Below are 23981 nucleotides of genomic sequence, written 5' to 3'. Positions count from 1 at the left end.
TTCGAACAAATTCACCTAACTAGTTATATAAATTGGGGATATTTTCACAAATTAACTACATCAAGGAGCTAACCAGACTTGATGAAAACTTGTCATGAAAATTTGTTTATGCATATAGTACCCCTAGGAGAATAGTTTTATGGCCTTTTATAGGAACATTAGTCCCACATTAATCAGGACCCAACTTTTACAGAAAAGCTGTGTCATTTTTCCACATTTCTAAAGCTAGAGGGAATGACCTTCCTAAACTGTTACTTTTGTCATAACTGTACCAAAACAAACAACAAAAACCTTGCATTTCCCCTTTTCCTATAGTCTTTGTTCCATTTTGAATGTATCATGTCTTCCAAAATGCCATTATCTTTGATGCAGTCTTGTGTGGGCAGACATATTAGTGTTGATTAGATTGTAATTCTTTGATTGAGCATTTCCATGGAGATGCAACCCACCCAACTATAGGTGATAACTCTGTTTGGATGATTTCCATGGAGGTGTGGCCCCACCCATTCAGCATGGGCCTTGATTAGTTTACTGGAGCACTATATAAGCTCAGACAGGAGTGAGCTTGCTATAGCCAAGAGAGACACTTTGAAGAATGCACAGGAGCTGAGAGAGTTGCTGCAGATGAGAGACAGTTTGAAGACAGCTGTTGAAAGCAGGCTCTTGCTCTGGAGAAGCTAAGAGAGGACAAATGCCTGAAGAGCAACTGAAAGTGACATTTTGAAGAGCTGTGGCCTAGAGAGGAATGTCCTGGGAGAAAGCCATTTTGAAACCAGAACTTGGGGCAGATCCCAGCCGCATGCCTTCCCAGGTAACAGAGGAAGCTAACAGCTAAAATCTCTGTTATATTTTCTGGATGCCATTGGCCATCCTCCAGTGAAGGCACCCAATTGTTGACGCATTACCTTGGACACTTTATGGCCTAAAGACTGTAACTGTGTAATCAAATAAACCCCCTTTTATAAAAGCCAATCCATTTCCGGTGTTTTGCCTTCCGGCAGCATTGGCAAACTGGAACAGTCTTTTAGCTTAATTTTCTAGGCATTACATCACCTGGCTCCAGCCTTTCTTTCTAGCCTTACTTCCAGAAATCTCCAATGTAAATATTCCAGGATAAGTAGATACCCTAGTCTCTAAATATTTCTTGCAGAGACTCCTTCATACTTATGTTCAAATTTGTTCCTTCTTCCTAGAAAAATGACATAGTAGCATTCATACATATGCACAAGCACACACACACACATATACATATGAGAGTTTTCTGAATCCTTCCAGTCTTCCAAACCCTGGTACTAGTCCCATCCCTTTTTTTAAAAATGTAATTTTATTTAAATATATTCACATACCATACAATCCATCCAAAGTATACAATCAGTGGTTCATGGTATCATCACATATTTGTGCATTCATCACCATGATCAATTTTAGAACATTTGCATTATTCCAGAAAAAGAAATAAAACCCCAAACATCCCATACCGCTTATCCCCCCCCCACCTTATTGACCCCTGGTATTAAACTCTACCCAATTTTAAGTCTTACAATACAGGTAGGTTAACTAAGACAGTGTAATATTATCAGAGATAGATATATAGATCAGTGGAAGAGAATAAAACATTCAGAAGTAGATCCATACAAACACAGGCAACCGACATCTTTTTTTTTTTTTTTTTTTTTTGCTATATAGCTATACAATCATTATCAAAAATCAGGGCTACTGGATTACAGCTCAGCAATTTCTGGTATTTCTTTCTGGCTAATTCCAACACACTGGAAACTAAAAAGAAACATCTACATAATGAGTAAGAAGTCATGATCATTTGCTAAATCCTAATTTCTCAGTTATACCTCCTCTCTCTCATTTAATCATTCTCTCAGTCTTAAAGGATATCTGGGTAATGACCATTTTAACTTCTTCGTACTGGCAAGGGGTGTTGACCTTATGGGGTAGAGGAATGAAACTGATTGATGTTCTTGGAGAGAATGGTACCTCTGGGTTTCAGGGCTTATCTGGCTGGCATAGGAACAATCTGGAGGCCTTAAGTTTCTGAAAAAGTAAACCTACTAAGTAATACATTTATAGTCTTAGATAGAGCCCGGGGGGGGGGGGGGGTTTAGGGTTTTTAGGAATACTGTTGGTTGAGGCTTGGCATACTGTGGCAATTTGCAATATCTGACTGAAGCTTTCATAATAGTACTGTGATGGTTATGTTCATTTGTCAAGTTGGCCAGGTGATGGTACCCAGGTGTCTTGGTCAAGCAAGCACTGGCCAGATCATTACTGCGAGGACATTTGTGGCTGGTTAATAAAGCGGAAGGCTGGTTTATTAAATCATCAGTCAGTTGGCTGCAGCTGTGACTGATGACATCAATGAAGGGTGTGTCTTCCACAATGAGAGAATGGAATCAGCTGGATTTAATCCAATTAGTGGAAGACTTTTAAGTGAGACAGACAGAGGACCTTCACTTCTTCGGCTGACCAGTGAAGCATTTCCTGAGAAGTTCATTGAAGTTGCTGGTTGGTTGCCTGAGGAGTTCATTGGAGTTGCCAGTCTGCTTCCTGCCCTATGGAATTTGGACTTTTGCATACCCACAGTTGCGTAAGACACTTTGATAAATCTTATATTTATAGATAGATATTGTTGATTCTGCTTCCCTAAAGAGCCCTAACTAATACAGGTACCCTCCAGAATGACTTCTTGACTCTATTTGAATCCCTTAGTCACTGAAACTTTGTTTCATTTCTTCTCCCACTTTTGGTCAGGAACACATTCTCAATCACACAATGTCATGGCCAGACTCATCTCTGCCCACCACTTTTGAGATTCACTTTCTGACCACTCCAGTGTTTAAAAATGTTCATTAGTTTCCTTTTGTACTCATTGTCTGGCTGTATTTCTAATCTGGCATATTGATGTATTCATCTTTTTTCTATCTGAGAGTCTGCCTATTTCATGCTCATTGTCTGCCAGCATTGTACTAGGTGTGTTGCATTAATCTTATGTAAACCTTAAAAGAATGAGGAACTTGAGATTTGTAAAAGTCTCACAGTTAGTTACTAGTGGATCTAGAATTCAGGTTAAGGCTTTTCTGACTGTATTACCTGGGGAGTTTAAGCATACAGGTACGTCTGGGCCCACATCAACCATTCTCAACTTTATGATGCAAAGTCATGGCCCAACAGTATCCTGTTCCTTGTGTTAGAAGGTCTTAGGATTTTTCTTCTTCTTTCCCCTCTCCCCAGTAATACCTAGAACTGCCCCTTTCATATATAAACTCAGTAAATGTATACTGATTTATTTTAGGGATATGGCAATAGAATTGTCTTCATTTTAGTGCTTATTCATCTAATTACAAGGGCATTGTCTTGCAGACCCTCAAGTAAAGAAGAAGGGGGGAGAAAATGATATTCAATAACAGTTAGGTTAGCCTGATAGTAACCTGTTACTGAAAAAATCACTGTACCAGTTACCATTATAAGCACTCTGTGTGTAACTAACCTATTTATCTTCCCAACAACACTGAGAGATTACTACTACTATCGTCTTCATTTTATGGGCAAGCACAATGAGACACAGATTAATAACTTGCCCATAGTTAGCAGTTACTGAGTGGCTGAGCTGGGACATGAACTCAGACAGTCTGACTGCAGAGTCCAAATGTTTAACCATTACTCTGCAGCCACTTCTCAAACATGAAGTACCTAAGACAGTATTCTGCTCATGGCTCCACAACAGTAATTTCCTCCAAATTCTAATATATCTCCTTCAAGCCATGCAGAATTGTATGCTGGAAACGAGAATGTCTTATTTAGAAAGAACTGAAACCAAGTCACTGGAAACCAAGATGAATTTTAAGAATGGAGTTCTTGAGTTTATCTCTAAAGCCCAATACCATGCCTCCAAAAAGTGCCATTTAAATGTAAGTTGTACTACATGATGCTGGAGCAAACAAAATCTCTTCTGCTTTTAATTGTAAAATGTAATTTTTTCCTCAGAACATTGAGAGAAGATGTTTTATTTCATTTATTGACTTTGTTCTTTGAGGAGAGAGTCTACTAAAAATTTTAAAGAGTAAGCAATACCAGATTTTATATTAAAAACACTTAAGTGTTAGGGTTTGAAAGAGTTATTTTCCTCATTTTTACTTGAGAAATAACTTAATTTTTATTACCCTATGAAGTGTGTATGTGGTGGGAAGAGGAGTTTATATTGTTTCATTGATTCCCCTTCTCACGTCTTTGGGAGAAAATCTTCGTTAGTTGGTTTTAAAATATTCTTGCTGAAGATGATATTATTAGAGTTAATAACTATAGGCATAAAATGTGTGCACTTTAATTAGGCACAGGGCATTCTTGTAAATATACCTTTCTGATAAGTGAAATTCAGGAAACCTTTTTCTAACTTATTTACTGAAAATGTTTACAAAATAAACACTTAAACTCAACCTTGAAAAGGAACACACTGAAAAGAATTCAGGATTTTGCAGCACCCTAAATTAATAATTATAAGCATTAGTACTGGTTGTATGGTAACATGGTTGTAGATTATGTAGAAGATTGAGTTGAATAAATTACTGAGTCCAGAATAGAATATGGCCTTAATGTTGCTTTTTTAAAATACATTTTTAATTGTGAAATTTAAAATATATGCATAACAGTGATAGCTTTCAAAGTACAATTGCCAAGTAGTTAGAGAACAAATTTTGAAGAATGTTTTGGGCTATAGTTCCACAATTTCAGTTCTCTTCTTATTGTGAAATATATATACAGAAAGGTGATAACTTTCAAAGTGTAATTTGACAAGTAGTTATATAGGTAATTTCAGAGAATGCTATGGGTTACAGTTCCACAGTTTCAGTTATTTCCTTGTTGTGAAAAATAAGACATATACAGAAGGGTGATAACTTCCAAAATACAATTTGAGTAGCTACAGAGCAAATTTCAAAGAATGTTATGGATTACAGTTCCACCATTTCAGTTACTTCCTTCTAACTATTCTAATACCCTAGCAACTAAAAAAAAAATTATAATAAAAATTTATATTTAAACCCATTCTTTTATTTAGCACATAATTATTATTAACTTAATATGTGTCAGTCACTATTCCAAAGCACTGGAGATTAAGCAAAGAGCAAGTAGACCTTGTTTCCCCCTCCCCTCCCCATGAAGCTCACAGTCTCCTAGGGAAGACAGACAATAAAGTGAGAAGGGTGCTGTGATTGAAAAAGAACAGGAAGGGTGCCATGCAAGCCCATAGCAGAAGCAGCCAACCTAGTCCAGGTGTTAAGAAATAATTCCTAGAGGAGACACAAAGGATGTGTTTAGGCCTACACATTTTTCCTCCTGAAAATGGAATGTTAAATTTTTTATTAAATTGCGTTTTGAGTTACTCAAGGCTTTAATATGGATAGCAGTTTACTTGATTATATATTATTAAGGATATCAACAGCATTATCTCTTTATAATAAAGAAAAATATCACTTCTAATGAATATATGTGCATAGAAAATAATTTTGGTGCATTTCTTTCAAATGGCTGTCCCTGGATCATTGGCTTACAGGAGTTTTTTTTTGTTTTTGTTTTTTCCCTTATTTATGTTTTCTGTATAATTTGATAATTTCAACAAATATGAATTGCTTAAATAGCTTGAATTACATTTGCACAACTTTTAGATTTGGAAAAGATCTTTTCATTTAGTCCAACTTTATTTTATAAAATTTACAGTTTTTTTTGTTTGTTTGTTTTTAAGTTGAAACCCTAAGGTCATTCAGGAAAATAGTGGGACATACAGTATATTTTGGTGCAGGTAAATGGATTTCCAAACTATACAAATTTCAGTATAGGACATACCAGGCTTATAAGTACATACTTAATAACCTGTCAATTTTCTAAAAATTGAGGGGTAAAAGAGAAATGTATAAGCTTGATGTCATGATATTGAACTGGCTTAAGGAAATTCGGAAGGATAATTAAAAGCCCTAAATGCAGAAAAATAAAATAAATCTGTGGACATTGAGGATTGTATCAATGCGAGAAAAATGTCAGTATAAGCCAGGCTATATTTAAAGAAAAAAAAATGTATTTGTTTCTCCATTTAACTAAACCATTCTGTGGAGGAATGCTGTGGAAAGAAACCAGTACTTATTACAAACTTACTTTGTGCTTTATATACTTTTTCTTAACCCTATAGAAGAGTGCCTAGAGAAATCACCTTCCTTATGAAAACTAGAAACCAGAGTCTTCAGGGTTAGCTTCAGTAGAAGAATCTCTTGATGAGAAAGGCAACTGAATCACAAATAGATTCTACCTTGCCTTATAGTAACTGCAACTACATTTTTGGCCACAGGGAATCACTAAGCATTTTAGTCCAGGTATAAACCTTTCTATTTTTTTCCCAAAAGCATAGGTGGCATAAGGATAGCATGTTCAGGAAACATTTATATAAAATTCTGAAGAGACTACCATGAATTTACAAGTCTGGTTTACATACTCTTGTACCATCTGCAGAGTGTCCCAGGAAGCAGAAAAGATCTTGTCTGGTTCCCGTTTCCTGTACAGCAACAATGTTGAAGGTGATTTTTAGTACCACTTAGATATATAGAAATGGCAAAATCATTCTTTCTCAAACTTATCTAGGATTCATCCTCACAGTTTTCATTTTGCAATCCCGTTTGTATACATTTAATTCAGGGAGAACATACTTCAAAACCTTACATATGGTTATTCATAGTAAACCCTCATTTTCAATCCAGCAGTAACTGTAAGAAAGTTAATATTGTGATGTCAGAAAATAGTAAATTAAAAGAGTAAGGGCCCAAAGAATGTGACAATGTAAAGAAGATACTGAAATAGCAGTTTACTAAAAGCTCTGTGCATTCTGAAGCCACTGAGGCTATGGTGTAGTGCCCCAAATCTCAATCTAAATGTTGCTTGTAATTAAATAGTAGTGAATTCTGCAAAAGACTTACCTAGAGAGTCTGGTTATAGAGGCCATATTCCAGAAAATGCATGTGTCTGGGGAAAGCTTAAGACATATTTTTAAAGATCCAGACCTTAAACTACAAAAGTTGTGAGGAAAACTTAAAAGACATAGAGTCTGTTACGTTGGAAATCTAGAATTAGAATTTTAAAAGCTTTGCTATTGTGTAAAAAGAGCCTTGCACAATCCTCTTCATCATCGGGAGTACTCAGTGTGCATGTCAGGTGACTGGTCTGCCCTGTCGTTTTTGCCCTCTGACAGGATTTGCGTCATTGATCCATATCGCTGCCTATGTGATATCAACATGTGGGCGTTCAGTTAATTGAGACATAGTTAACCTAATGTGCTGCAGTAAATTTCAAGCACTATTTCCTACTACAATAACAAAGAACTATGCATCATTGTTCACATTAGACTGGTACTAAAAATAGTAGTGTTCACAACCTGCTGCCTCCATGCACATTAATATCACAGCCTCTGCAGCTTTCTAAGGAAGAGCACTAAAAATAACCTTCTTGCTTAGAAACAGGTGCTTGGTAAACACACCTCCTACATCAAGTTTTCCATCTGTATACAGTTCAGTTTAGTGCTAAAGGTAGGTTCCAATCATAATATGATAGTCATTCTTCAAACTTATTCTACTTACTGTGTTTATCTCTGGTATATCTATGTGCTTGGCAAATTTAATTATAGAATTTTCAGTTACCTGTACACAGAAAAATGGAATTACCCTTAATTCTGAACCATATTTAAGCTCCTAATTTAGTAGTTTATTTTGTCTAGTCTTCCAAGGAAAAGAAAGGCCTCTAAACAGTAAATAATCACTTATCTTTTCTCTTTTTTCTCTTTCTGCCACTTTCTGTTCTGAATTTATGGTCATCAACTTCTTAAATTCTTGGACTCTAGACCTGTGCCAATTGTCTGCCTTGTTTGAATAAATGTTATTAAATAAAGCATCTCCTATTAATAGGATGACATTACATCCCAATTTGTCTAAGACAGTCTTGGTTTATGCCTCTCATATTAGTATCTAACCAATTTAACGTTTGTCCCAGAGTTGCATTTAAAAGAGTATTCACTTTAGCATGTGGTTAAATATTAAATACAACCGGAATAAACTATTTCTCTTTTCCAGTCCCTTTTTGGAAGCATGGATAACAGTCTAGGTGTTTTAGCAATAAAACATAGTGTGTTTAGAAATAAAGGGCTAGGAACAGCTACCTCCTGGTCTCCTGGTGGTGGCAGTGGAAGAAGTATTTGATGTTGCTGCTCCTGCTGGCCACTTGTCACCAGGCCACCAGTTTGAGGGATCAGTGGGAAGGAGGAAAATACAGGTTAGGTGACTGTGAAATATATGCAGGAAAGAGTTTAAGCATTCCTGCTACAGAGTATATAAAAAGTAGTCTGAATATTTTACAGTGATTTTGTCATTTTTGTAAATCTACAAATATTTATTTTTGGTAATGCTTTTTTATTTTGTGGTAAACACCTTCAGCAACAAAGAACTCAAAGAATAAAGCCTAAATTTGGTGAAACATTCAAAAGAATCATAAATAGAAACAGTTCAATGAGTTTTGTTTGTGAAAATATTTGAAGGAAGGTATTGTAGTTCCTGTGAAAATGTTTGGACTGGAAATTTACACATTTCAATAAAAAAATTATGGAATTCAGAATATCCTCTATTTAGCAGAATTTGCTCCCAGCTTACCAAACAGCACCAAAGAATCAGAGTATTTTCTAATATGAAATACTATAGTCATAAAGTATTAGACAAAATAGTCAATTGAAAGTATCGAGCGTCAGATTTATTAACCATAAGATATAAGTTAGAGACAATTTTATGAAAACATTTAAAATAAAACTATGTTAAAAAAAAAAAGTTTTCAGTTAAATGCCAGTGCTGTGGAATTAGAGACAGATATGGCTAAGAAATGAATTAAAGTGTGTGAATATATACTAAGAGTAATTATTCTGCCTCTGTTATGCTTTAATATTCAGAATTTAATTTACAGATGCCCAGAAAATGTTCTTTATGTACTTGCATATATGTTTTTGATAAAGAATTTTATTTTTTAAAATACCTTTAAAAGAATTTTTTGTGCTCATTAAATTAAAATAATTTGTCAGTCAATAAAGAAACATCCCAAATCATGTAATTTTAATGATTTTTAGTTACATCTTTCACTTTCAAAAGTGTCCCAGATTGTGTTAATTAATGTGGTCACCCTTATTTGTACTGTCTCCCCCATCTCCCATCACCAGATGTCAGCCTTTCTTCAGGACAGAGCATTCTCTCACCACTAAGAGTTATTTCCAAATCCTTGTCCATAGATTTGGGGAAATTTCACAAGTCTAGGAAATGGGAAAAATAAGGATAATGTAGTAGTTTTTTAAGAAGTTAAATTTACTCAACTTAAAAGACTTTTTTAAAATTCTGAAATTAAATCCTTCCTACTGTTTTCAAGTTAAAATGTTCTTTTTTTAAATGAAATGGTATGGTAACATAAGATAGATTTCCTAATATCTGTCCTTCATTTCTTCCTTTTTTTCCTTTAATGTTTTTATTTGGCCTAATAAAAAGCTGGTTTACCTTAATGAGTCCCCAGAATTTTTTTTTTTTTTTTAATTTACTGACACTTAAATCCAAATGCTTGGAAAATAATACATTAGAACACAGATATCTTCTGTATTGACCGTTCTCTGGCTGATATCTAGTTTCCTGACCTTACACATCTGCCCTCACCTCCCAGTTTATCCAAAGCATATCTGGTTTTGGGATGATCCTCTCATTTGCTTCCTGTTGGCATGCATCAGATAAAGTAAAATTTTCACATTAAATTGATAACTTAGTATTAATAAAGGGAAAATTTTTAGAGGGTACAAAATATTAACTGTAGGTCCACATGTACAAATTGTCTAAGGCCCCTGAAAGGTGAAAGAGGAAAAACATGGGTGAGCAAGTGAAAGAAAAGCTTAAATAAACAAGAGACAAGGTTTTAATTTGTGCCCAAGAACAAATTACAGGTTCTGTCCTCCACTGCCCTTATCTTCCTGAAACTATTTGTATGTATCATTGTCCTTTGCTCCCTAGCAAAACATTCTTTTCTTGGAACACTGGTTACTATGGTGGTTTGAAGCTGTACATACCCCGAAAAACACATTCTTAAATCTAATCCATTCCTGTGGATGTAAACCCATTGTATGTGGAACTTTTTGATGAGGATAGGTCTTAATCGTATTACTGGAGTCTTTTAAAAGAAAATGGAATTCAGACAAAGAGAGAGCCACAGAAGCAAGAAACTGAAATCAACAAAACCCGGAAGAGATGCGAGAACAGATGCTGCCATGTGCCTTGCCATGTGGCAGAGGAACCAAGGATTGCCAGAAGCCGGTCTTCAAAAGAGAGCATTGCCTTGAGATGCCTTGATTTGGGCAGCCCGGACTCTAATCATGAATGAATAAATTCCCATTGTTTAAGCTGAACCATTTCATGGTATTTGCTTGGAGCAGCCTAGGAAACTAAAACAGATTTTGGTACCAGGACCAAATATTTGCTTCTATTGCAAATATCAAAAATGTAGAAATAGCCTTGGAATTGTGTAATGGGTAGAGCTGGAAGAATTGTGAAGTGCTTGATAGAAAAGGCCTAGATTGCTATGAAGAGACTGTTGGTAGAAATATGAATGCTGAAGGTACTTCAGATGAGGCCTTAGGAGAAAATGTTGAATGTATTATTAGAAACTGGGGGAAAAGTGATCCTTATTTTAAAGTGACAGAGTACAAAATTGTGTTCTGATGTCAGATGGAAGGCAGAACTTGAGAGTAATGAACTCGGATATTTAACTGAGGAGATTTCCAAGCTAAGTGTGGAAAGTGCAACCTGGTTTGTTCTTGCAGTTTATAGTAAAATGCAAGAGGAGAGGGACAAGCTGAGAACTGAACTCCTGAGCACACAGAAACCAGAAATTGATGGTAAGGAAAATTCTGAGCCTCTGGAAAGCGAGCCCCCAAAGAATAGTGCTCCATTTGAGGATTTAACTCAACATGGATCCAGGTGGCCATTTCAGTACAAGTCAGGACTGGAAATCAGTTATCCAGAAAGGATCTGTAGAAAGTTCTTTTATCTGATGATTTGGACACCTGTGTGCTACATGGAAAACTGACAAGTTTTTTTGCAAAATCTTTGTGGATGGAACAACTGCCAGCCTGGACTAAAAGGGACAGATTGAAGGAAAAATAACTTCAAGGGCCTAACCATGGAAGCTGAGGTCTGGACTCAGGACATCTTCTCAGGCCAAAAGAGTGGGCCCACCCATGTGTGTGAAAATGGTGAGTCTGCCCCTGAACTTGGAGGGCAGTTATTCAGGAAGAGTGCTGCTTGCCCCAGTATTCTCATTGGGTCAAACCTGTGCCCCAGGGATTGCAGAGTCTGGCCACCACCCCTTTGCTTGATGAGAGTGGGACTGTGCCCTGGTGTTCCAGGAGAGCCTGGCTGCCTTCCTGATGCTTGAAGAGATTGGAGCCTCACCCCAGTGTCTGGGAAGAGCATGGCCACTCCGCAAGCACTTGGAAAGGTTGCAGCTACTACTCCATCAAGCCTGGAAGACAAAACATCATTCCATACATGATTCTCAGACCTTGAAATCTAATGGCGTATCTTTAAAAAGATTTTTAAAAAGAATGATGAAAAAGATAAAACAAAAAATAATAAGGTCAGACACCACCACCACCACCAAGAATCCCGTACCCCTCCCTTAAATTCCCCTCTTATAGACATTTAGCTTTGGTATATTGCCTTTGTTACATTTAATGGAAGCATATTACAATGTTACTGCTAACTATAGACTCTAGTTTGCATTGATTTTACTTTTTCCCCAACACAGTCCCTTTTTAAACACCTTACAAGGTTGACGTTCATTTATTCTCCCACATGTAAAAACATTTTTATAATTGTACATTTAGTCACCATCATTGACAACTCTAGGTTTCACTAAGTTACACAGTCTCAGTCTTTATCATCTATTCTTACCTTTGGTGTCATACATGCCCCTAGCCCTCCTATTTCAGCTTTACTCACAGACATCTTTGTTCAGTGTACTTACAATATTGTGCTACCATCACACAGTATTGTGCTATCCATTTCTGAATCTGTACACTCAATCCTGCTGAACATTCTACACTCCTTCAGCATCAAATGCCCCATCTCTACCCTCTTTCTATCTCCTGATAACCTGTGTTCTCAGCTCTAACTCTCAAAGTTTGCTCATTAATATTAGTTCATATTAGTGAGACCATACAGCATTTGTCCTTTTTGTTTCTGGCTCACTTTGCTCAACATAATATCCTCCAGGTTGACCACGTTGTTACATGTTCTGTGGCTTTGTTCTGTCTTACAGCTGTGCAACATTCCATCATATGTATATACCACAGTCTGTGTATCCATCATCTATTGATGGACATTTAGGCTGTTTCCATCTCTTGGCTATCATGAATAATACCGTTGTGAACATTGGTTTACAAATGTCCATTTGTGTCTTAGCTTTCAGTTCCTCTAAGTACATACCTGGTAATGGAATTACTGGATCATGTGGGAATTCTATACTTAGCTTCTTGAGGAACGACCGATCACACTGCCTTCCAGAGTGGTTGCACCATTCTACATTCCCACCAACAGTGAATAAGTGTGCCTCTTTCTCCACATCCCCTCCAGCACTGGTAATTTTCTCATTTTTTGATAATGGCCATTCTTGTAGGTGTGAGATTATATCTCATTGTGGTTTTGATTTGCATTTCCCAGTGAAGTTGAGCATCTTTTCATATGTTTTTGAGCCATTTATATTTCCTTTTCAGAAAAGTGTCTGTCCATGTCCTTTGCCCATATTTTAATTTAGTTGTTTGTCTTTCTGTTGTTGACTTGTAGGATCTCTTTATATATTCTGGATATTAAACATGTATCTGATATTGGTATCCAAGTATTGTCTCCCATTGCGTAGGCTACCTTTTACTTTTCTGACAAAGTGTTTAATTTTGAGGAGATCCCATTTATCTATTATTCTTTTCGTTGCTCATGCTTTAGGTGTAAGGTCTAGGATACCACCTCCTATCACAAGATCTTTAAGATATTTTCCTACTTTTTCTTCCAAATGTCCTATGGTCTTAGAGCTAACATTTAGGTCTTCGATCCATTTTGAGGTAATTTTTGTTTAAGGTTTGGGATAGGAGTCCTCTTTCATTCTTTTGGATATGGGTGTCCAGTTCTCCAAACACCATTTATTGAAGAGGCTGCTCTATCCCAATTGCATTAGCTTGACTGCCTTATGAAAGGTCAATTCTCTGTAGATGCAGGAAGTCTATTTGTGAACACTCAATTTGATTCCATTGGTCGTTATATCTATCTTTATGCCATTTTGACGACTGTAGCTTTGTGTAGTATGCTTTAAAGTCAGGTAGTGTGAGACCTTCCAGTTCATTCCTCTTTCTCAAGATATTTTTAGCTATTCAGGGCACCCTGCCCCTCCAAAGAAATTAGGTTATTGGTTTTTCTATTTCTGCAAAGAAAGTTCAGATTTTAATTGGTATTGCATTGAATCTGTAAATCAGTTTAGATAGAACTGACATCTTAACTATATTTAGTCTTCCAGTCCATGAACACGGTATGTTCTTCCATTTCTTTAGATCCTGTTTCATTTCTTTTAGCAATCTCTTGTAGTTTTCTGCATATAGGTCTTGTGGCCTTGGTTAAGTTTATTCTTAAATAATTCATTCTTTTGGTCGCTCTTGTAAGTGGAATTTTCTTCTTGATTTCCTCCTCATTGTTATAGGAACATTACTTGTGTATAGGAACACTGCTGATGTTTGCATGTTGATCTTGTACCCTGCCACTTTGCTGTATTCATTTATTAACTCTAGTAGCTTTGCTATAGATTTTTCTGGGTTTTCTACACGTAGGATCATGTCATCTGCTAACAGTGAAAGTTCTACTTCTTCCTCTCCAATTTGGATGCCATTTATTTCTTTTTCTTGCCTAATTGCTCTAGCTAGAACTTCCACACAGTGTTAAATATCAGTGGGGACCATGGGCATCCCTGTCTCTTGTTCCTGATCTTAGAAGGAAAGCTTTCAGTTTGTCCCCATTGAGTATGATGCTAGCTGTGGTTTTTCATATACTGCCTTTTTCATATTGAGATAGTTCCCTTCTATTCCTGTCCTTTTGAATGTTTTATCAAGAAAAGGTGTTGAATTTTGTCGTATCATGTGGTTCTTCCACTTTGATTTTTTGATGTGGTATATTACTTTAATTGATTTTCTTGTGTTGAACCAGCCTTGCATACCTGGAATAAATATCACTAGGTCATGGTGTATAATTCTTTTAATGTGCTGCTGGACTTGAATTGCAAGTATTTTGTTGAGGATTTCTGCTTCTATATTCATTAATGAGATTGGTCTATAATTTTCTTTTTTTGTAGTATCTTTGTCTGACTTTCAGATTAGGGTGATATTGGCTTTACAGAATGAGTTAGGTAGCTTTTCCTCCTCTACAAATTTTTTGAAGAATTTGAGCAGGATTGGTACTAATTCTTTAATGCTTGGTAAAATTCACATGTGAAGCCATCTGGTCCTGAGCTTTTCTCTTTTGGGAGCTTTTTGATGAGTGACTCAGTCTCTTTACTTGTGATTGGTTTGTTGAGATTGTCTATTTCTTCTCAGGTCAATTTTGGTTGTTTGTGCTTTTCTAGGAAGTTGTCCATTTTATCTAAGTTGTCTAATTTATTAGCAAACAGTTGCTTGTAGTATCCTCTCATTATCTCCGTTATTTCTTCCAGATTAGTTGTTATGTCCCCTTTCCCATTTCTGATTGTATTTATTTGCATCAGCTCTCTCTTTTTTTGTTAGCCTAGCTAAGGATCCATGGACTTCATTGATTTTCTCAAAGAACCAACTTCTGGTTTTGTTGATTCTTTCTATTGTGTTCCTATTCTCAGTTTCATTTATTTCTGCTCCAATCTGTTATTTCTTTCCTTCTTTTTGCTTTGGGGTTGGTTTGCTGTTCTTTTCTCTAGTTCCTCCAGGTGAAAAGTTAATTCCTCAATTTTAGCTCTTCTCATTTTATATAGGCATTTAGTGCAATAGATTTCCCTCTCAACACCACTTTTGCTACATCCTGTAAGTTTTGATATATTGTGTTTTCATTTTCATTTGCCTCAAGATTTTTACTAATTTCTCTTGTAATTTCTTCCTTTACTCACTGGTTGTTGAGGAATGTCTTGTTTAGCCTCCATATATTTGTTAATTTTCTGAACTACTGCCTGTTATTGATTTCCAACTTCATTCCATTATGATCCAAGAAACTATTTTGTATAATATCAATATTTATACATTTGTTGAGGCTTGCTTTGTGACACAACATGTGGTCTATCCTATAGAATGATCCATGAGCACTTGAGAAAAATGTATATCTTGCTGTTGTGGGGTATAGTGTTCTATAAATGTCTGTCAAGTCTAGTTCATTTATTGTACAATTCAACATCTCTGTTTCTTTATTGATCCTCTGTCTAGATGTTCTGTCCATTGATGAGAGTGGTGTATTGAAGTCTGCAACCATTATTGTAGAGGTATCTACTTCTCCCTTCAGTATTGTCAGTGTTTGCCTCGTGTATTTTGGGGCACTCTCGCTGGTGTATTATTATTTATGATTGTTATACCTTTTTGCTGACTTGTCCCTTTTATTAATATATAGTGCCCCTCTTTGTCTCTTTCAATTATTTTACATTTGAAGTCTAATTTTTCTGATATTAATATAACTACTCCCGCTCCTTTCTGGTTGTTGTTTGCATGAAGTATTTTTTTTCCAGCCTTTCACTTTCAGCCTATTTTTGTCCTTGCGTCTAAAGTGAGTCTTGTAAACAGCATATAGAAGGATCCTGTATTTTAATCCATTCTGCCAGTCTGTCTTTTTATTGGGGCGTTTAATCCATTAACATTTAGTGTTATTACTGTAAGGGCAGTACTTTCTTCTGCCATTTTGTCTTTTGTATTTTATATGTGATATCTTATTTTTTTCTCTCTCTCCTTTTCCCTTTCCTGATAGTCTCCATTTCTACACTCTTCTCCAAACCTTCTCCTGTCTTTTCCTATTAGCCTGCAGTGCTCCCTTTAGTATTTCTTTAGTATTTCTTGTAGTATTTCTTATTCACAAACTCTCTCAGTGTCTATTTGTCCGAAAATATTTTAATCGCTCCCTCATTTTTGAAGGACAGTTTTGCTGGAGACAGAATTATTGGTTTGCAGTTTTTCTCTTTCAGTATCTTAAATATATCATACTTCTACCTTCTCGCCTCCATGGTTTCTGTGGAGAAATCTGTACATAGTCTTATTGAGCTTCCCTTGTATGTGATGGATCATTTTTCTGCTGCTGGTTTCAGAATTCTCTCTTTGTCTTTGATATTGGACAATGTGCTCAGTACGTGTCTTGGAGTAGGTCTGTTGGGGTCTATTCAGTTTGGTGTGCTGCACTTCCTGAATCTGTAATTTTATATCTTTCATAAGAGTTGGGAAATTTTTGGTGATTATTTCTTCTGTTATTCTTTCTGCCCTTCTCTTCTGTTCTCCTTCTGTTCACCCATAACACGTATATTCATGCACTTCCTGTTATCATTCAGTTCCCTAAGACCCTGCTTGTATTTTCCCATTCTTTTCCCTATCTGTTCTTTTGTGTGTAGGATTTCAGATGTCCTGTCCTCTAGCTTACCGATCCTTTCTTCTGCCCCTCCAAATCTGCTGTTGTATGTTTCCATTGTGTTTTTCATCTCTTCTACTGTGCCTTTCATTCCCATAAGTTATGCCATTTTTTTTTCAAGTTTACAACAGCTTCTTTATGATCACCCAGTATCTTTATATCCTTCATCTCTTCTGTCACATTCTCTGTCAACTCATTGATTTGATTTAAAAGATTTGTTTGAACATCTATAATTAGTTGTTTCAGATCCTGAATCTCAGTTGAGGTGTTAGTTGCTTCCTTTGGCTGGGCCATATCTTCCTGTTTCCTGATGTGGCTCATGATTTTTTGCTGTCTAGGTATCTGATTTTCTTGATTGGTTTATTCTGGAGGTTGTTTTCTGTCTTTTTCCTGACATTTTCTTGTTGATTGTGTTTGACCTCTATCTTTTCTTTGTTTCTCTTCCTGCTCAGTTGTTAGATTGACTCTGCCCCCAGTTTTCCACCCAAAATCAGGCGTCAACTGTGTCCTGTCACAGGGATGGGAGGTAGGCACTGGGCACCCCAGGAAGTTCACTGTGTGTGCTAATACAAATCTGCTGGCTTCCAGTGGTGGTCAATTTTGCACCGGCTAGCAATACCTGGGTTTGTTTAGAACCCTGTTGTTAATGTTGGGTCCTCCCTATTTCTCAGCCCAAACATGGCCAAGTTTCTGTACAGGGCATATATACTAGCTCCTGTGCTCCTAAGAAAGGGTCTGAGGCATCTGTTAAACAGTATTTTAATTCCCTTGCACTTTCCGGACTGCCCAGCAGATGGTGCTGTTTGGTAACTTAATTGTCCTCAGGGTCTGCTTTGCCTTTGAGTGTGGGGTTTATATGTCCCAGCCAGGCTGAATCTGGGGGATTTCTGTGCCCTCACTTTGCCGGCCAAAATCTGGCCTGATGTGGGGCTACACTTGTGGCAAGATATTCCTCCGCTGACCCAGTACTCCAGCTGTCTCCAAGGCAAGGAAATGGCTACTGGCTGCTGCTTCCCTCAAGGGTAGGGGAAGTGTTTTCAGACCCAGGGCTGGAAACAGTCTCTGTCCATATTTTCTCAGTCTCTTTGTCCCTCACTGATCTGGACCTTGAAATGCACTCTCCTGTCCACTGGGTCTTCAAACAGTGAGCATATTTTTCACTGCTGTGAGAGATTTAAAAAATCTGTGCCCCTGGTTGGAAGGGTCTTGTCTGCTGGTTCTGTGCCTCTGAGACTGAGTGAGGGGGAGGGAAGAGAACCGGCTGGTCTGGAACGGAAGATTCCTACCAGATATTTCTTCTCTTTCTTCAGTTTGTCATTTGCAGGGTCTTTTTCCAGTCTATATCCTCCTCCAGAGTTTCAGACAATTCAGAATTGTCCTTTTTCTCGTTGAATCTCTGGAGAGAAGTTTTCAGTAACTGTTTACTGTTTACGTTGCATGTTGATGACATCCTTCTGATGGGCTGTTGGAAAATAAGAAAACAAAGAGTCAGAGAGAAAGAAAAGAAAAAAAAAAAAAACCTCTTCAGAACTGGACTCCAGCTCCCCAGGATTGCAAACAAGCACCGGAGTTGGTGCCCGTTTTTCTGTGCCTATTTTTCTTGGAGCCCAGGCCTTTCCCAGTATTCTGAACACATCCAATTCCTAAAGTGTTGTTGTTGTTGTTGTTAGCCCCGCCTCCTCTCTGCCAGGCCAAGTCTTCCCATTTCCTTTAATGCCTGCTCTTGGTTTATCTGTGCTCAGAGCTTTTATTCAGGAGTCCAGATTTGTTCATTAATTCTGCGCTTGGGGCCTGGTTGAATCCCCCTCCTTGTTCCCAGCACAGATTGTATCTTTTTTTCTCAGGGGACCAGCTCTGAGACAGTCCACTGCCTGTGGCAGAGGGCTGTCAGCCGCCTGGCTGGGGAGACTTATAGTTCTTTGCTGTGATATTACCCATTCCAAACTGGTGTACAATGTATATCTGGTCACAGACGTCCCTGAAGCAGCTGCTCCACACAGCTCCTGGGTATTTACCAGCTGCCCTTAGAGGAGTAGCTAGATTTCACACCTTACCACTCCACCATCTTGCTCTGCCCCTCTTTCATGCAATCTTGATAGAAATTTATATTTGATTGTTTCTAGAGGTCAGTTTTGCAATATGAAGTGGAATTTTACATGTACATGCCCAGAACACATGTAAGAATTCACCCTAATGAGATCATCGCACAAGTGTGCAAAGGTATATAGAATATTTATTACAGATAAACAGTTTTTAAAAGATTGGAAATAACTCAAATGTCCTTCAGTAGGAGAGTAAATAAATTCTTTTCCAGTCATATGGTGGAATGTTATACAGCTTTTAAAAATGAGGATTTGTTTTTATATTTCCTGATGTAGGAAAATGTTTATGAAATATTGAGTAACATCATGTATGATAGTATAATCCCTATTTTGAAAAATTTTGTACACATGTGCCCTCATCTGCATGCACGCACAGACACCCACACAAAACAAGGTGTTAGGGATGCTATTGACCAAAATGTTAACAGTAATTTATCTTTGAGCGGTAGGATTTTTGATGATTATTATCTCAAATGTTTCTCCTTATAAATATCTGTATTCCAGACTTTTAAAAATGTATTTTTTTTCATAAGGGGCTAGACAATAAATTCATTAAATGAAAGTTTTTAAAAACTATCTCCAATGCCCCAAGGATGGAAGCATTTCTCTCTTACCCTCCTCTGTGAGTTGTAAATAGGCTCAAATCTATTCTGTACATACTTTGTTCTAGTAAATGTTAGACTTGCCTTCCTGCTCAGATATTTGCTAAGATTGTCAGTGGAAGAGAGAAAGAGATGGAATCCTAATGTAAGTGGAATTTTGTAATACATAGTGGGAGGGGGAAAAAGGATAATCAGTAGAAAACATACTGAATTTTATCAAATTTAAAGCCTGTTAAAAATGTCTCACTGTCTTAATAAAACTCAAGTTAACATATCCCTATGTGGTCCATTAGATTGCTAATAAAGACAGGTTCTGGAACACCATGACCCAAATTTATTTAGTTCACTTCTCAAACTTTGAAAGTCCCAGGCTACTTTCTAATTATATCCTGATAACCTTTCCTTGTTTGAGTTAAAGCCTCCTTGGGCTTAGCACATTTGGATGCTGAAGAGTAGTTTGTTGATGTAAATGACTTTAATGCTTATGAATTTATCCATTTATCAGTTATATGGATGTATCCTGACTGATCCAGAAGAAAACTTTCATTTCATTTTTAAAAAATAATTTATTGAGATGAAATCCATATAATATAAAATTAGCCATTTTAAAGTAAATAATTCCATGGCATTTAGTACGTTCACAATGTTTTGTGACCATCACCACTATCTATTTCCAGAAATTTTTATCACCCAAAAGAAATCTTGTACCCATTAAACAGTCACTCCCTGTTGCCACCCTCCCCAGCTCCTGGCAACCACTAATCTTCTTTCTCTATAGATTTGCCTATTCTGGATATTTCATTTAAGTGAATATGTGTCTTTTGTGTCTGGTTTCTTTCACTTACTGTATTTTTGAGGTTCATCTACCTTGTAGCATTTAACAGAAATTCATTCCTTATTATGGTTGAATTTCATTCCATCATGTGGATATACCACAATTTGTTTATCCATTGATCATTGATGGACATTTGGGCTGTTCCCACATATCAGCTATTGTGAATAATGTTGTCGTGAATATGCATGTACATGTACTTGTTTGCTGGTAATTCTGTGTTTAACTTTTTGAGAACTGATTTTTTAAGGCAACCTACTCCAAAAATTAATAAATCCCTTAATTGCTCAGTTTCTTAGGACAGTTTTTTTAATAGAGGAGAGAGAGTGCTTTAGGGGCAGCTGTTCTCTTGATGGCAGTTATATTTTATCATCATGGGAGAGACTGTTAAGAATGTATAAGAGGGATTGCGGAGGGCCTCGGCGCACCCAGGAGGGCACGAGATATGGCCTGCAGGCTCCTGTAGGGGTCAGCGGCAGTGGACCGGATCCTTTGGAGCTGAACCGGGCTTTGTGGTGGGAGGATGGGGAAGTGGTGGCCAGTCGTTGAGGGCTGGGTAGCAAATGGCGTGGAGCAAGCCTCCATGGGGCACTGGAGGCCTGGGCCTAGGAGCTGGTGGTAGTGGGGCCCAGGGTTGGGAGGGCAAGGGAGGCCAGGCAGCCTCCAGAGCTAAGCTGGGCTTTTTGGGGTGGGTGCATGGGTCACGGAGGGAAATCTGAGCATCACCACCACCCACTGTGGACCTGGTTAGGCACTAAGGTCTAGGAGGTGGTAACCGGAGATGGTGACCCATAAAAAAAGAAGTATCAGATTCAGTATCCTGCAGTTATCAGAGGTGAAGGCACTGAAAGAAAAGATTGAATATGAGGAGGGGAAAGATGCCTTTCCAGTAGCAGGCCAGTAATTAATTTATGCGGGCAAAATCTTTAATGATGATACTGCTCTCAAAGAATGTAATAATATGAGAAAAACTTTGTGATGGTTATGGTAACTTAGCTGAAAGCAGTGACAACATCTGCTACAACTCAGCAATCATATTCTGTCACCACTGTTGCAGTTAATTCCTCCACAGCAGCAGCTGTGGCTCAGGCCCCAGCCCCTGCCCAGCTTTGGCTCCTAGTTCCACACCTATATCCATCACTCCAGCATTAACGACAGCATCTTCTGAGCCTGCACCTGCTACTGAAGAAGAGAAACCTGCAGAAAAACCTGCAGAGACACCAGTGGCTACTAGGCAAACATCAATTGACAGCACATCAGGAGATTCTTAGTCAAACCTTTTGGAAGATGCAACAAGTACACTTGTGACAGGTCAGTCTTAGGAGACTATGGTAACTGAGATCATGTCAATGGGCTATGAATGAGAGCAAGTAATTGCAGCCCTGAGAGCCAGTTTCAACAACCCTGATAGAGCAGTGGAATACCTTTTGATGGGAATCCCTAGAGATAGAAAAAGTCAGGCTGTAGTAGATGCCCTCAAGCAGCTAGTACTGTGGCTTCTCAGTCTTCGGCAGTGACTGCAACAGCAGCAACTACAACCGCAACAAGTACAGCAACAAGTTTTGGAGGACATCCACTTGAATTTTTGCAAAATCAGCCACAGTTCCAACAGATGAAACAAATCATTCAACAGAATCCTTCCCTGCTTCCAGCATTGTACAACAGACAGATCAAGAGAATCCTCAGTAACTTCAGCAGATTAGTCAACACCAGGAGCATTTTATTCAGATATTAAATGAGCCAGTTCAAGAAGCTGGTGGTCAAGGAGAATAGGGGGTGGAGGTAGCAGTGGAGGAGTTGCAGAAGCTGGAAGTGGACATACATTCAAGTGACCCCTCAGGAAAAAGAAGCTATAGAATGATTAAAGGCTTTAGGGTTTCCTGAAGGATTTGTGATACAAGCAATTTGTTGTGAGAAGAATGAGAATTCGGCTGCTAATTTTCTTCTACAGCAGCACTTTGATGAAGATTGAAAAGGACTTTTTATCTCACACTTTATACCAGTGCATTACACTAACTTTGTTCACTGGATTGTCTGGGATGATTTGGGCTTATATCCATAATACTTGGTATAAGGTAGTAGATTGTTAGGGGTAGGGAGGGAGGAATCTAGGACATAGGACAGGGATAAATACAGTGCATGTCTGTTGATTAGCAGATGCTGTAGATCCACACTGTGTAAAATATACAACCAAAAATCATCTTTTGCAGGTCTTTATTTCATCTCTATAAAATCGTAAGTAACTTTTCCTAGATTTCATTCTTTTTATTGTACTAGTTCCAGAAATGTAGTGTAATGCCCTGCTTTATATTTCTTTGGCTTAACATTGGTGTTCTGGTTTGCTAATGCTGCCATTTTGCAAAACACCAGAAATGGATTGGCTTTTATAAAGGGGGTTTATTTATTTATGAAGTTATAGTCCTAAGGCCATAAGAACGTCCAAGGTAAGGCATTAACAATAGGGTACCTTCACTGTTAGCTGGGAAGGCTCGTGGCTGGCATCTGCTTTCTCCCAGGTTGCATTTCAACGGTGTTCTCCAAAATGTGTCATTTTTGATGCCATCTTCAAAATGTCTCTTTAGGCTGCTCTGAGTTCCTTCTGTTTGTCAGCTCTTTTATATGGCTTCAGTGATTTAATTAAGACCCACCCTGAATGGGTGGGGTAACACCTCCATGGAAATTATCCAGTCAAAGGTCTTGCCCACAGTTGACTGAGTCACGTCTCCATGGAAACACTCAATCAATAGGTTCCAACCTAATCAACACTATTATGTCTGCCCCCACAAGATTGCATCAAAGAACATGGCGTTTTGGGGGACACAATACATCCAAACCAGCACAACTGGTTTCAGAAAGAATCTGCTACACAGAATCTACAGCCTCTATTTCTTGGCAGCACTGGATAATGGCTTTGGGAAATTGGGAAAATTTTTGGAATAACTGGAAACAGAAATGCCACATTATTGATGGTTATTGTTGCTGCTTCAAGTAAGTATAAAATTCATGTGTAGGGAAGCCCATTCTTTTCATGTTAAATACTTGGAGTATGAGGGTGGGGAAGAAGGGGTACCTTTTCTTAAAATGAAAATAATTACTGCTATTTTAAAATTCTTGATCATTGAATGTGATGAGACCCTGAGTTTTTTCCTGTTTACATTTTTTTTTTCTGTTTCTTTTTTTTTTTTTGGAGGAAAAAATTGCTAGGTCTCTAATTACTGTTTACTTCATTGTTATATTGCAGTAAAAATTTTAAAACAACCATTGCATGTTTGCTTCTGAAGTATCACTTTGTGAACTGAGCACTTTTGGGGCCAATGGAGAAATGAAGCATTCACTCCCCACCTTCCCCTTCCTGAAGCAGAAATGTGTTTCATATCAGTCATGAGTTCAAACTGCTGCCTTCTTTAAAACTCACAAAATGCTCATTCAGTTCAAAATTAATGCAAATGTTTCAAAACTGGGTTTCTGGTATTTGTAAATGTTTTTCTTTATTAGATACTAATGTATGACCATTGAAGTTGTTAGTATTATATTTCTTTAAAAAAGAGAAGGTGGACAGAACCATATCTGGTACCTTTTATTGCATTGGAAAAACCAGCAAAATCTTCTGGATTGGGAAGATGCAGCTGGAAAAGTAGTATTTCAGAAAATATAGTCAAATATATCACATGGCATATTGAAAGAAAAATCTTAATAGCAGTGTTGGCCTTTATTTGGATTTTTTTCATCT

The 23981-nt window shown here is 37.5% G+C and overlaps 1 protein-coding gene and 1 pseudogene across 2 annotated transcripts in view; both read left to right on the top strand.

Annotated features, from left to right (window-relative positions):
- The window catches only part of FNDC3A (fibronectin type III domain containing 3A), a 233679-nt gene that overhangs the window by 128846 nt on the left and 80852 nt on the right, over nucleotides 1-23981 (top strand). The gene's annotated exons all lie outside the window — the stretch shown is intronic.
- On the top strand, nucleotides 21221-22283 carry LOC119506662 (annotated as a pseudogene).

Source organism: Choloepus didactylus, chromosome 12 (genome assembly GCF_015220235.1).
Source record: "Choloepus didactylus isolate mChoDid1 chromosome 12, mChoDid1.pri, whole genome shotgun sequence".
NCBI lineage: Eukaryota > Metazoa > Chordata > Mammalia > Pilosa > Megalonychidae > Choloepus > Choloepus didactylus.
The sequence above is the reverse complement of the archived record's forward strand: the minus strand, read 5'-3'. Positions and strand labels throughout refer to the sequence as shown.